The sequence below is a fragment of the Chiloscyllium plagiosum genome, unplaced genomic scaffold (assembly GCF_037043375.1).
Source record: "Chiloscyllium plagiosum isolate Xiang-an unplaced genomic scaffold, Cpla_swu_hap1 HiC_scaffold_23, whole genome shotgun sequence".
Taxonomy (NCBI): Eukaryota; Metazoa; Chordata; class Chondrichthyes; order Orectolobiformes; family Hemiscylliidae; genus Chiloscyllium; species Chiloscyllium plagiosum.
Window position 1 is genome coordinate 56,010,864 of NW_028270161.1, and position 13,780 is coordinate 56,024,643.

Here is a 13,780-nt window from a genome sequence, read left to right on the forward strand (position 1 = left end):
GAGGAGCAGGAAAATCGACGTTTCGGGCAAAAGCCCATTATGGATCATTGTCTAAAGCAGCGATTCTCAACTGCTTTTTGCCCTTGCCACCCCGCCTCCGGGGAGCTCTTCTCAGGTTCCAGGCCCCCTCCCCCTTTCAAACAGAGATACGACACAAACAAAGACAGACAATCATTTATTATTGAACACCAAGAACACTTGAACATTCTGACACACTGAATAAAAATTTTAAAAAAGGCTGCATGAAATTAAACATCTATCAGGCCTAATGCGATCCTTGAGCTTGGCGCTTTACTGCATGTTTCATGATACCGGGCTCCAAATCAGGTATTTCATGGGCACAGTGAGCAGGGTTCCCTGTAGCTTACTCTCCTGATGGTTTGTAAATACTGTTTCCAGATGATCAATGGGAGGGAAGAATTTGTGTGCTGTGAACAAGGTGAACGTGTCATTGGATAGAAACATGTTAGCATTCCGTCCAGAGATGATTGGCAGAAATCTGAGCAAGGAATGTTGTTTTGCATCTCATGCTATTCCAAATAATGTTTCCTCCCTCCCCAGTACTGCCCTCCCACCCACTTACTTCCTGCAGTGATTTGTTTGTTTGTGTTTTCTACTATGTCCCTGACTGCCCATCCTACTTGGATGTAACACATCTGCCTCACAATTCAGCAGAGAAATGATCGATTTAAGAACTCCACATCCAAAACTTCCATTCCCATAAGCTGATCGAGATGTCCCCCCGGAGGAGGAGGAGGAGGAGGGGAGGGGGGGTCCTGACTTTGCAGGCATTCCTTCAGGTTGCTGTCGATCAGCAGAGTCATGGTGTTAGGAGTTCAAGGAGTAAGCGCTCACCTAGCTCCCACCACCAATAGCTTTTGTAGACCTTGGCTGCAAAAGGGCGGAATGTGATTCAAAGCCCGTAGTGGCTGAAGGGAGTTCAGAATGCACGATGTCCACATTCTGCTGCTGTAACAGTACTCAGGCACTCTGCACAAACTTCAGGGAGGAAGTTACTGCAACATGACACCGATGTACAATCCACCGTAGCAACTCCGGCAGCAGACAGAGCCAATGGAAGAGCCATGTCAGTTTGTTGTATAATGAGTCGTGTCGGGACAGGACACGCTGAACTCACTTGGAGAGGAGACAAACGCGGGAAGGCAGACTTCCTCCTTCTTAAGTGCAAATCATTTCGAAAGCGTTTCCAAGGTTTGTTGAAGGTTTGCTGAAGATTAATGTTAACTGATGACCTGCTGAGTGAAATGGGATCACTCGGAATACACCGGTTAGTGCTGTGAAACAGAGAGAGAGAGAGAGAGAGTGTGTATATGTCATTCACTCCTGATGAGAAATAACTTCCTTGCGGAACCTCTGAGGGACAACAGGGAGCCAGCATTGCTGATGGCAGCGTTTTGTGGACTGGAACGTCCCCCCCCCCCCTTTGCCTCCTCTATGTGACACTTCCTGCCACCGCTGCCATTCAGCAGTTATTTTGTGGCAGGAATGGTTTTTCCACCAGAATGACTCACAGCACTGATGGGCGTTTGAATGGCCATGCTAAACGGATGTTTCCTTGGGAACTGGGGACAAGTGAGTTCCTTTGATATATAGGAGCAGGAGCTGGCCATTCGGCCCTTCAAGCCTGCTCTGCCATTCAATGAGACCCATCACTGGTCATCCCACTTTCTCCCCATACCCTTTGAATCTCTTTAGCGCTAAGAACTATATCTAACTTCTTCCACAGCCTCTGGGTGAAGAAATTTCTCCTCACCTCAGTCCTTACCCTGTATCCTTCGACTGTGATCCCCGGTTCTGAACTCCCCAGTCATTAGGAACATCCTTCCTGCATTTACCCTGTCCAGTCCTGTTAAAATGTCATAAGTTTCTATGAGCTGAACCCTCATTCTTCTAAACCCCGTCCTTATTGGTCCAGTCTTTCTTCATATTGTCAATCCTACCATCCCATGAATCAGTCTGGGAAACCTTTGTTGCACTCCCTCCATAGCCAGACTATCATTCCTCAGGTAAGGAGACCAAAACTGCACACAGTACTCCAGGTGTGGTCTCACCAAGGCCCTGTACAACTGCAACAAGACATCCCAGCTCCTGTACTCAAATCCTGTCACCGTGAAGGCTAATGTTCCATTGCCCTCTTCACTGCCTGCTGCTTCCTTTCAGTAACTGTTGTAATCTCTTTTCCAACCCATCACCATTCAGATGATGATCTGCCTTCCTGTTTTTGCTACTGAAATAGAACATCCCACAGTATACTTCATCTGCCATGCATTTTCCTGCTTGTCCAACTTGGCTCACTCACACTGAAATTTCTCTGCATCATCAGCCACCCCCAGCTTTGTGAATGAGATGATTGAGATTGAGCACTGTGACTGTCTCTACTGGCCAGAGAGTTGGTGACCAGATGGCACAAATTTAAGATAATTGACAAAAGAAGCAGAGGGGAGTTAAGAGTTTTTTTTTGGACATGGATGTGGTTGTGAACTGGAACATACTGCCTCTCAAGAACAGTGAAAGTAGATTCAGTCATTAAAAATGGAATTGGTTCAGTTTGAAAAGGAGTATGTTTCTATGCGGAAGGTATGAGACACTGAGACTAATTAAATGGTTCCTTCAAAGAGTTGGCACAAACACCATGTTCCTTCTATGCTGTCAATGCTTGTCAGTGCAGGCTAATATCCAACTGGGTTTGTGAGATATATAAAGGTTCATGTGGTAGATTGGTTTGAAAACATCTTTCGTTGACAATAAAAATGAAATATTTCATATTGCCAACAGGAAGCAAGGGTAAAAGCCCCAGGTCTGGGCCCCAGCCCCTTATAATTCTGTGACTTGAGTTTACAGTGAAATGCCTTTTCTGAATTTATCAATGCCCTTTCTTCCAATATCAGAAAGGCTCTGTCATTTCTTGTAGCTTGGGGGTACCACTCTCATCTTATTTCAAAAAATGTGGGCTTGACCCACAAAGATCTAGGCAGCTTTAATATAATACTGAACGACAGTTCAACTGTTGAAGATTGTATTTGTCAGATGAGGTGTAGAGGTAAGCCCCAGTCTGTCTCCCTCGTGGGCACATGTGAAGGATTCTGTGACACTGTTTTTAAAGACAGCAGGACAAAATGGGAAGCCAGCTGAAACAGCAGTGTCACAACGACCAAATAATCTGTTTGTTCAATAGTAGAGGGTTAAATATTGGCCAGGTTGTTGTATGAATTCTCTGTCCTTCTTCAAATCAATGCAATAGAATCTTTTACATCAATTTAAAAAAGGTTGTTGTTGTTGGGGCCACATGGTGGCCTAGTGGTTAGCACTGCTGCCTCACAGAGCTGGTGGACCTGGGTTCAATTCCAGCCTCAGGTGATTGTGTGGAGTTTGCACATTCTTCCCGTGTTTGCGTGGGTTTCCTCTGAGTGCTCTGGTTTCCTCCCACAGTCCAAAGATGTGCAGGTTAGGTGATTGGCCTAATGTAGGGTACGGTGGGTAATTGTAAACGCAATGGGCTTCAGCACTCTAGGGATCCTTTGAACATTGCAAGGCTCAAGACAGTGCCTGTGATAGAGTAGCACCCCCTCAGTCATGTCCTTGAATGTGATTCAGTAGTGTGCTCTGGGATTTGAACCTGTGACCTTCTGATTTTGACTCAACTTTGCTGCTAATGAGACATGATTTCAATATTGTTGAGGTGTGTTTGAGCATAAGTTTGAAAATCCAATCTGCTTGTGGGAATAAAAATTCTACAAAACCAATGTGTCACCTTGCTCTCGTATTTGTCTATTGTTAGTGCTGGTTGCCACTCTAATCTCTTGATGACGAAATACTGTGTGTATCTTCAACATGTGCTGTCCTTTGGAGATTTGTAAAACATTTGCACAGCACAAATTCACGCACCTATTTATCAAGATAGATGTTGAAACATAAAGAAGTGAGGAATGGTTGAAAGTGCTCAGAAAGATTGTTTTGAAGACAGGAGAGTATTGGCTTTTGAAATAGCTCTAAGGGAAGGCCAGGAACAGTCCTTGGAGTACGACAGACTGCCTAACCCAGCTGTGATCTCTCTCCATAGTTGCCACTATTTCCTTAAAGCCACATGCTTAAATGCCCCTGTCAAGTTTCTGTCCTCTACAGCTATCAATGTGTGTAGGTCAAGCTGTTACAGTATATTGAGACTCACATTACTGGGTCCTCATAGGACCCAAGTACAAAATCAGCTACTAGAAGTTGAAAGGGACACTTAATTTAATTCATCTTGATGTAATTTTCTTAGCCCTGACTCAGGGATTCATAGTCCGGAATTTTTGGAAGTTGGGAATACTGATGCCTTGGTTTGGTGAAAAGTTCAAGTGAACACTTTGCTAGCTTTGGCTGTTGGCTGAGTTTGTCAACTCTCCAGTATTGTACTGGAGCCTCCTGGGATAAAAGGACATTGCCAGCAGCAAACAGGAAGAAACCCCAGCAGGGGGATAGGAATATTGTGCAGTTTCTTTTTTTAAACATCGTGGAATATATGGGCTCAGGATGGGTGATTGGCCAGGGCAGTTGGAGTGGATAATACATCCAACCAGAGGTGGCAACGTAATGTTGGGATATTCTGGGTTGGCTTGGCCTGCTTGACTTTGATTTCTTTTTTAAGGCACAGCAAGCCGTGATTAGATGGGCCAAGGATCAGCAGATGAAGTTTAAATTAGATAAACGTGAGGTGTTGCATTTTGATACAGCAAATCAGGACGGTTAACGGGAAGGTCCTGGGGAGCATTGCCAAACAAAGGGACTTTTGGGTGCAGGTTCATAACTCCTTGAAAGTGGAGTCATGAGTAGACAGGGTGGTGAAGAAGGCTAGGAGAAAGCTGATGAAGAGCTTATGCTCGAGACGTCGACTCTCCTGCTTCTCGGAGCCTGACCGGCTGTGCTTTTCCAGCACCACGCCTTTTGACTGATGAAGAAAGCCTTCGGTGTGCTTTCCTTTATTGGTCAGTGCATTGAGTATAAGAGTTGGGAGGCTATGTTGTGGCTGTACAGGATACTGGTCAGGCTACTTTTGGAATACTCTGTTCAATTCTTGTCTCCCTGTTATAGGAAAGATTTGTGAAACTTGAAAGGGTGCAGAAAAGATTTGCCAGGGTTGGAAGGTATGATCTATATGGAGAGGCTGAATAGGCTGGGACTGTTCTCCCTAGAGTATCAGATGCCGACGGGTGACCTTATAGAGGTTTATAAAATTGTGAAGGTCACGGATAGAGTGAATATTCAAGGTCTTTTCTCTGATGTAGGGAGGTCCAAGACTAAAGGGCATAGGTTCAAGGTGAGAGGGGAAAGACTTAAAAGGGACTTGGGCAACGTTTTCATGCAGAGGGTGGTGCGAGTATGGAACAGGCTGCTAAAGGAAGTGGTGGAGGTGTATACAAATACAATATTTAAAAGGCATCTGGATGGGTACATTAATAGGAAGTGTTTCAAGCAATATGGGCCAAATGCTGGCAAATGGGGACTAGGTTAATTTCGGATATCTGGTCAGCATGGACAAGTTGGACTGATGGTTCTGTTTCTGTGCTGTACAGAATGCCTCAATGACTGTAAGCACTCTGTGAATGAATGGGTTTAAATTGACATTTGAAACTTAGCTTTGCAATCCCAGTAACTTGAAACTGTAAGTCCATATCAATGGAATACAATGGGTGGTTGCCATTTTGAGCGTGATACTCTTAAAGCATCAGGAAGCAAGCAGTACCATTTACCGCACAAAGGTTTTAGTGTTGACAGGAAGCTCCTGCAGATATGAACTGATAATAGCCCCTTTTACAACTTCATTGCAGCTCAAAGCCCTTCACCGCCAACGTGGCACTTTGCTAAATTTATGGATTGGAAACTAAGCACCAAGGCTTGACCATTCTATCTGGAAGCATCACGGCTTGGTACGGCAACTGCTCTGCCCAGGACCATAAGAAACTGCAGAGAGTTGGAAACACATATCAGGCAAGCCAACCTTCTATCCATTCATTCCATCTCCACTTCCCACTGCCTCAGGAAGGCAGCCAACATCATCAAAGACTCCTCCCACCCCGGTCATAATCCCTTCCAACCTCATCCGTCATGCAGAACATACAAAAGCTTAAACACACATACAGACAGATTCAAGCACAGCTTCTTCCCTGCTGTTATTAGACTTCTGAGCAGACCTCTCAAATTTTAAATTGTGTATTGATCTCGCTCCCTGTACAGCTTCTCTGCAGCCATAACATTGTATTCCCCATTCTGTTCTATGACCCTAATGCACTTTATATGGTATGATCTGTCTGTACTGCATGCAAAACAAAACTTTTCACTGCAGAGAAAGTGAGGATTGCAAATGCTGGAGATCAGAGTCGAGAGTGTGGTGCTGGAAAAGCACAGCAGGTCAGGCAGCATCCGAGGAGCAGAAGAGTCAATGTTTTGGGTATAAACCCTTCATTAGGAATGAGGCTTGTGGGCCGGAGGGGATGCTGAGAGATAAATGGGAGGGGGCTGGGGCTAGGGTGGAGGTAGTTGGGAATGTGATAGGTAGGTGAAGGTGGAGGAGAAGGTGATAGGTCGGAGGGGAGGGTGGAGCGGATAGATGGGAAAGGCAATGGATCAGTCAAGGGGGCAGTGCCGAGTTGGAGGCTTGGGACTGCTAGTAGGTACATGTGACATTAATAAATCAAATCAATGACTGTAATATGAAATGGAGCGCTAAACCACCTGCCAGATATTTAGTTCCTCTGTGCTGTGACTGATCATAGCCTGACTCCAAAGTCCAGTTGTGTCCACCTCAAATCTCCAGCACCAATGACAAATGGAATCGCATTCATTCTAGGTGCAGTGTAAGTTACCTTTTCCACTGACTTACCCATTCCTATTTAACAGTAGCTAGGAAGTCCCATTTTCCTGACGTCATTTCTCCCGCAATATAGAAACTTTGCTGAAATTGAAGAAAACAAGGAATTAGTGTGAATTAATCAGTCATGGCATCAAACAGCTTTGGAATAAGACTGGATTGATAGTTTGCTGTTATTCAGATGCACTGCATTGGTAAAACCCTCCCCCAACACAAACGTAATCACTGTCAATCTGTATTTAGTAAGGAATGTGAAACCTGTTTTACTGAAAAAAATTGTAATCGTACACTATCTTATTTTACTTTTAGATGGTCTTGAAACTTCAGATCCAATAAATTATATGTTTTGATGAGCCATCACTATTCTTATGCACCTAAACATCACAACAGTATTATGTAAGTAATGTCTTGTACGTTTCAGCCTCTTCTACAGTTAATTGTCACACCAGTGGAAAATATTTTGTTGTGGTATCAAATAGTATCAAATCTTTGCATTGACAGTAGGGATGGGATTGAGACTGATGTATGTATTTTATCAAGTATCACGGGGAAGCAAGGGTTCTAATGGCACCGTGGTACTGTCCCTACCTCTGGGTCTGAAGACCCGCTTTCAAGTCCCACCTGATCCAGAGGTGTGGCATAACCTGTCGGAACGGGTTGAATTAAAATGATCAAAGGGAGGAAATGGCATGGTTGTAATGTCGGGGTAAAAACAATGACTGCAGATGCTGGAAACCAGATTCTGGATCAATGGTGCTGGAAGAGCACAGCAGTTCAGGCAGCATCCGAGGAGCTGCCTGAACTGCTGTGCTCTTCCAGCATGGTTTTAATGTCACTGAGCCAGTAATCGAGAACCCATTCGAATATCAATTCCAACCACGCTATGGCAGATGGTGAAATTTGATTCAATAAAATGAAGAAGCTAGTCTAATTGTCATAAATACCCATCTGGTTCACTAATGCCCTGTAGGCAGGGAAACGGCCATCCTTACCTAGTCTGGCCTACGTTTGACTCTAGACCCACAGCAATGTAGTTGACTCCTAACTGCCCTGTGAAATGGACTACAGAGCCAATTAGTTTAGGGGCAGCTGAAGAAGTACAATAAAGGAGAGCAATCCTCACTTCTCAGACAAAGAACTTAAAAAATACATGCACCTTTCTTCAAATGAAATCCAAGTGGGTGTCAGAACTGAATACACAATTCACAAATCCATAGATATGGGGGAAAGCAGAGAAAGACTTAAATTTATGTGGCACCTTTCACAACTTCAGAGAACTCCCTCTGTTCTTCAAACTGGCGTCGTTGAATCTTTGACATGGATTGAAAATGGCAGACAGAGCCTTGGCTTAAAGTGCCTTTTGAAGTGCAGTTGTTATTGTAAAGTAGGAAAGGAAGCAGCCAATTTGCTGATGGGCATTTTTAAACACGGGGTTTGGATACACCTCCAAGGCAGGTGAGACTTGAAACCCGGACCTTATGGGACAGAGGCAGAGACGCTATCACTGTACCACAAGGTTCTTGTATAACTCCATGAGCCCAACATCATTTGAGTGAGTAGCCTTCTGACTGTGAGCCGTATGTGTTACCCTTTGCACCTCAAACCCAGCCAGCCACTTTGCAGGTGACAAGGTCCTGTAAGTAATAATGTGACAATGACCAGCAACATTTTATAAAGCATAGAACATTACAGCGCAGTAAAGGCCCTTCGTCCCTTGATGTTGCACTGACCTATGAAACCAATCTGAAGCCCATCTATCCTACACTATTCCATTATCATCCATATGTTTATCCAATGACCATTTAAATGCCCTTAAAGTTGGTGAGTCTACTACTGTTGCAGGCAGGGTGCTCCACATTCCTACTACTCACTGAGTAAAGAAACTACCTCTGACATCTGTCGTATATCTATCACCCCCTCAATTTAAAGCTATGTCCCTCACCATCCGAGGAAAAAAGCTCTCACTGTCCACCCTATCTAACCCTCTGGTTATCTTATATGCTCAATTAAGTCAGCTGTCAATCTTGTTCTCTCCAATGAATACAGCCTCATGTCCTCCAGCCTTTCCTCATAAAACTTTCCCTTCATACCAGGCAACATCCTGGTAAATCTCCTCTGAACCCTCTCTGAAAGGGGATGCTAATTGGAGGATAAGTCGCTCCCTTTCATTTTATTTGAACTTGGGCCCTGGGACCTTGCCCATCTGACTGAGAAAGCAGACCAGTCCACGGTTTGACATCATATCCAAAAGGTGGCAGTTTCACGCATTCGCTCGATGCTGCACTCGTCTCAGCCAAAACTTTTTGTACCCCAGACTGTTGGCTGGGAGTTTTGCCCCTGAGTCAGACCATTCCACTGCTCCCACCTGAGGCCTAGCTCTCACCATTATCACCCCACTCCTTATCTGCAATCTTCTATCAATTCGGGATGATAGTTTACGGTCTGTCCCCTGCAATTTCAAATCCTCTGTTTAAAAATAAACATTGAAACTTTATTACAACAACTATCCAGTGATCTGACTTGCATAAGATGCATGTTGCTGGGCTGTAGAGGAAGCATATTGGGGGTGTAACGTTTCTGCATACACTGGACTGAGCTACAGATACTGATGCTTTTGAGACAGTTGGAAGTTTTGAGTCATTAGGTTCTAGATTGTCCCCTTCAGACTGTTGCAGAATGTCACAGGTGTGGTTATCTTGCCTGGCAAGTTTAAAACCCAGTCAGTCTTAATCTTTGTAAGGAAATGCAGACATTGGAAATCTGAAACAAAACCGGAAATTGCTGGAGAAACTCAGCAGATCTGGCTTTGTGTCTGTGGAGAGCAAGCAAAGTCAATGCTTCGAGTCCAGTGACTCTTCTTCAGATTGGGTTCTGGACTCAAAGTGTTAACTCTGCTTTCTCCCCACTGACGCTGCCAAACCTGCAGATTTTCTCCAGCAATTTCTGTGTTTGATCTCGTAAATGTTGAGAGTGAAGGACTCTGATGTGTTGTCTGCCTTTATTATTCAAGCCACTCCATCCATCTGATATTACAAAACAGTTTGATATGACAGAGTAAGGAAAGGATTCTCCTCTTTAGCTCAGCCTTACTCACCAAGTGGCTTTTTCCACCCTGACAAACTACAGTTTCCTTGTGTGATCAGTGGAGCACACATTCCTTCAGCCTTTCCGAATAGTTTTATTTTTAGTCAACTTGGCCAATTGTGTGGCAACTACAGAGGTCAGTGATTTGTAGCCAAAGAGAGTTAGACACTCCTACTGATTGGTGAGCAGTGAAGTTATTAACTTTATTTGGCTAACACTGAACATAATGCTGTAATTGTCCTGTCCTGTGCACTGCCCAAGTGATTTGATCATTTCTTTTCCTGAGGACAGGGAGTTAGTGTTCCATAATAGACAGTGCAATCAGCAAAGAATGGTATTTTTAATGACTCACCATAACCCTTGATAACAATTCAATGAATCCAAGCAGCTGAAATAAAAATAAGTGTCTGTTTACTGCATCGGACTGAATTTTACCATTTTTAGTTGAAGCCATTTTCAATAGCCTCGACTCTGCCCCAGCCTGGAGGGAAGTTTCCTGCACAGACTTTCAAGGAAATTTGCAGTGAGCCAGACCTCAATGCTCAGCACAGGCCAGGGCTCTGAGCAGCTAAAATCTCAAACACCCCACACATAGTGCTGGTCCGTAATTTTTGAAGAAGGTTTCCTAAGAAAGGCAAGCTCACTGTGCCCTCCATGCCCATCACCATACCAACCAAGTCCCCTTCGCACATCCAGTGGTCCCTTGTACCTCCAGACCCCCTTCTGCCCCCATCACCATCATCACCATACCACCCACCCTCATGCCCTTTCACTTGGCAGACACTATGTATTGAACCAATGAGCCACCTGATTACAATAGCAAGTCTTTCCACAATTATGCCATGGCTTTAATTACTGTTGGTGAGATTAACATCCTAGAATCCCCCCTCCTAAACAGTATTGTGGCTATCTCTACACCCCAGCAAGGACAGCAGCTTAGACCCAGAACTTTCTCAAGGACATTGAGGAGTGGACAATAAATGCCTACCTAGATGGCAGGAGCTTATACACTTAATGGTAAGGTCTTGGGGAATGTTGCTGAACAATCAGACCTAGGAGTGTAGGTTCATAATTCCTTGAAAGTACAATTGCAGTTAGACAGAGTAGTCAAGAAGGCATTTGGTTATCTTGTCTTTATTGGTCAGAGCATTGAGTATAGGAGTTGGGAGGCCATGTTGCAGCTGTACAGGGCATTGGTTAGGCCACTGTTGGAATACTGCAGTCAATTCTGGGTTTCCCTTCTTTAAAAAAGGATGTTGTGAACCTTGAAAGGGTTCAGAAAAGATTTACAAGGATGTTGCCAGGGTTGGAGGATTTGAGCTATAGGGAGAGGCCGAATAGGCTGGGGCTGTTTTCCCTGGAGCTTTAGAGGCTGAGGGGTGACCTTATGGAAGTTCATAAAATCATGAGGGGAATGGTTACAGTGAATAGGTCTTTTCCCAGGGTAGGGGAGTCCAAAGTTCGAGGATATAGTTTTAAGATGAGGGGGAAACATTTAAAAGGGACCTGAGGGGCAAAGTTGTCACGCAGAAGGTGGTGTGTGTATGGAATGAGCTACCAGAGGAAGTGGTGGAGGCTGGTACAATTACAACATTTAACAGGCATCTGGCTAGGTACATGAATCGGAAGCGTTTAGAGGGATATGGGCCAAATCTTGGCAAATAGGACTAGCTTAGATTGGGATATCGACAAGTTGGACCGAAGGGTCTGTTTCCGTGCTGTATAACTCTATGACTTTAGACCCCTATGCCCACATCCCATGAGCAATAAACAAGTGTCAGTTGCTGCGGTGTATAAAACTATCCGTTCTGCAGCTATCCAAACATGCTATCACCAAAGGAAAGAGATTACATTTGTTAGAAGCACAAAAAGCTACGTCTGGAAACCCCAGATCCACTGACTTAAATTTTCCAGGATACTGTCCTCCAATTCTTGGCTAACACTGCATCCTAATACTTGCAGCTGGCAGTTTCCCTTGTTCCAAGCATTTGGTCTCTAATGACCCTCAGACACTTGAGGTAAGTCTGCCTGAAAAAATGGACAATAGGAGGCTGGAGGAACGTAGCAAGCCAGGCACCAAGAGGTGGAGAATCAATGTTTCGGGTCTAATCCTTCTTCAGGAATGACAGTCGGTTCAAACACAAACCACGAACCTACACTGGGGTTCTCGGAGAGACATCTGTGCAGCACAGCAGTCCCTTTAGGTGCAGTCATGTAACCAAGCTCCTCCATGGAAAAGTCTTGCTTCCAAAAACTGGGAGGAATGTATAGTGCAGGGCGGCACAGTAGCTCAGTGGTTAGCACTGCTGCCTCACAGCACCAGGGACCCGGGTTCGATTCCAACTTTGGGTGACTGTCTGTGTGGAGTTTGCACATTCTCCCTGTGTCTGGTTTCCTCTGTGTGCTCCGGTCTCCTTCCACAGTCCAAAGATGTGCAGAGGAGGTAAATTGGTCATATTAAATTGACCATAGTGTTCAGCGGTGTGTAGGTTAGATGATGCATTAGTCAGGGGGAATTGTAGGGGAATGGGTCTGAGTGGGTTACTCTTCGGAGGGTCGGTGTGGACTTGTTGGGCTGAATGGCCTGTTTCCACACTGTAGGAATTCTAATTCTAAGAAAATACAGTCTGGCTATCCTTTGTCAACCAAATTAGCAGCTGTCTTTTTTTAACCCATTGTCAAACAGGAAGCAGGATGTGTTTTCCTGGAATGTGTTGCTGGAAAAGCGCAGCAGGTCAGGCAGCATCCAAGGAGCAGGAGAATCGACGTTTCGGGCATAAGCCCTTCTTCATGCCCGAAACGTCGATTCTCCTGCTCCTTGGAAGCTGCCTTCCTCTCAACAGAAATAGAATTAGAATTAGCTTTGTTGTAATATGTACTCACATGGAAAGTTAAAAAGTCACCACTTACAGCGCCATCTCAGGTACAAAGGTACCGAGGTACAAATTCTTAAGTATCGATCCTTAGAGGAAAAGCAATGAGAAATATGAAGAAATAAAATGTACAGCATTACAGGTCGGAGGAATAAATTAGAAAATAGGGAAATTAAATGTTCAGAGTAACAGTCCATCCAACCCAGACCACGCTGGGCCTTGACTCCAGACGAACGTGGGCTTCACCTCAAGGCTCTTGAGGCCAGGAGACCCGTCTGCAACCATCTCAAGGGGGGGACGTCCACGCTGAGCCCACACTGGACTGGGAGACCGCCACACCGGGCCACACTCAGGCTGAGAATCTAAGTCCGTGCTGAGGCCGCGTGTTCAGGACATCGCCAAGAAGAAAGAAGGATTTTAAAAAACACACAAAGGGGGAAAAAAGAAAGAAAAGAAATGACAGATTGGATGAGCTCCACTGCCATCTTGGATCTCTAGCCCTGTCCAGTAAAGAATTCACAGATTCACTCCCCTCTGAGAGAGGTAATTCCTCCTCATCTGCTCTTGAGTGAGTGATCGCTTTTTTCTGAGATTACACCTTCTTTCTCCGCAAGGGGAAACAATATTTTTCACATAGAGTCATTGAGATATACAGCATGGAAACAGACTCTTTGGTTCAACTCGTCCATGCCGCCCAGATATTCTAACCTAATCTAGTCCCATTTACCAGCATTTGGCTCGTATCCCTCTAAACCCTTCCAATTTCTATACCCATCCAGATGCCTTCTAAATGCTGTAACTGTATTAGCCTCTATCACTTCCTCTGGCAGATGATTCCATACACATACCACTCTGTGTGAAAAAGTTACCTTTTAGGTTCCTTTTTATATCTTTCCCCTCTCATCCTGAACCTATGCCCTTCACTTCTGGACTCCCCCACCCCAGGGAAAAGATC

General features: G+C 44.7%; 1 protein-coding gene across 2 annotated transcripts in view; it reads left to right on the forward strand.

Moving 5' to 3' along the window:
* The first annotated feature begins 896 nt into the window (after positions 1 to 896).
* The window catches only part of rassf8b (Ras association domain family member 8b), a 125,657-nt gene continuing 112,773 nt past the window's right edge, over positions 897 to 13,780 (forward strand). The window contains exons 1-2 of one of the 2 annotated variants that reach the window (XM_043713361.2): positions 897 to 1,288; positions 7,178 to 7,264. The gene's annotated coding sequence lies outside the window, so the exon portion shown is untranslated. The remainder of the gene's footprint in view (positions 1,289 to 7,177; positions 7,265 to 13,780) is intronic. The other variant, XM_043713360.2, reaches the window with a different exon arrangement.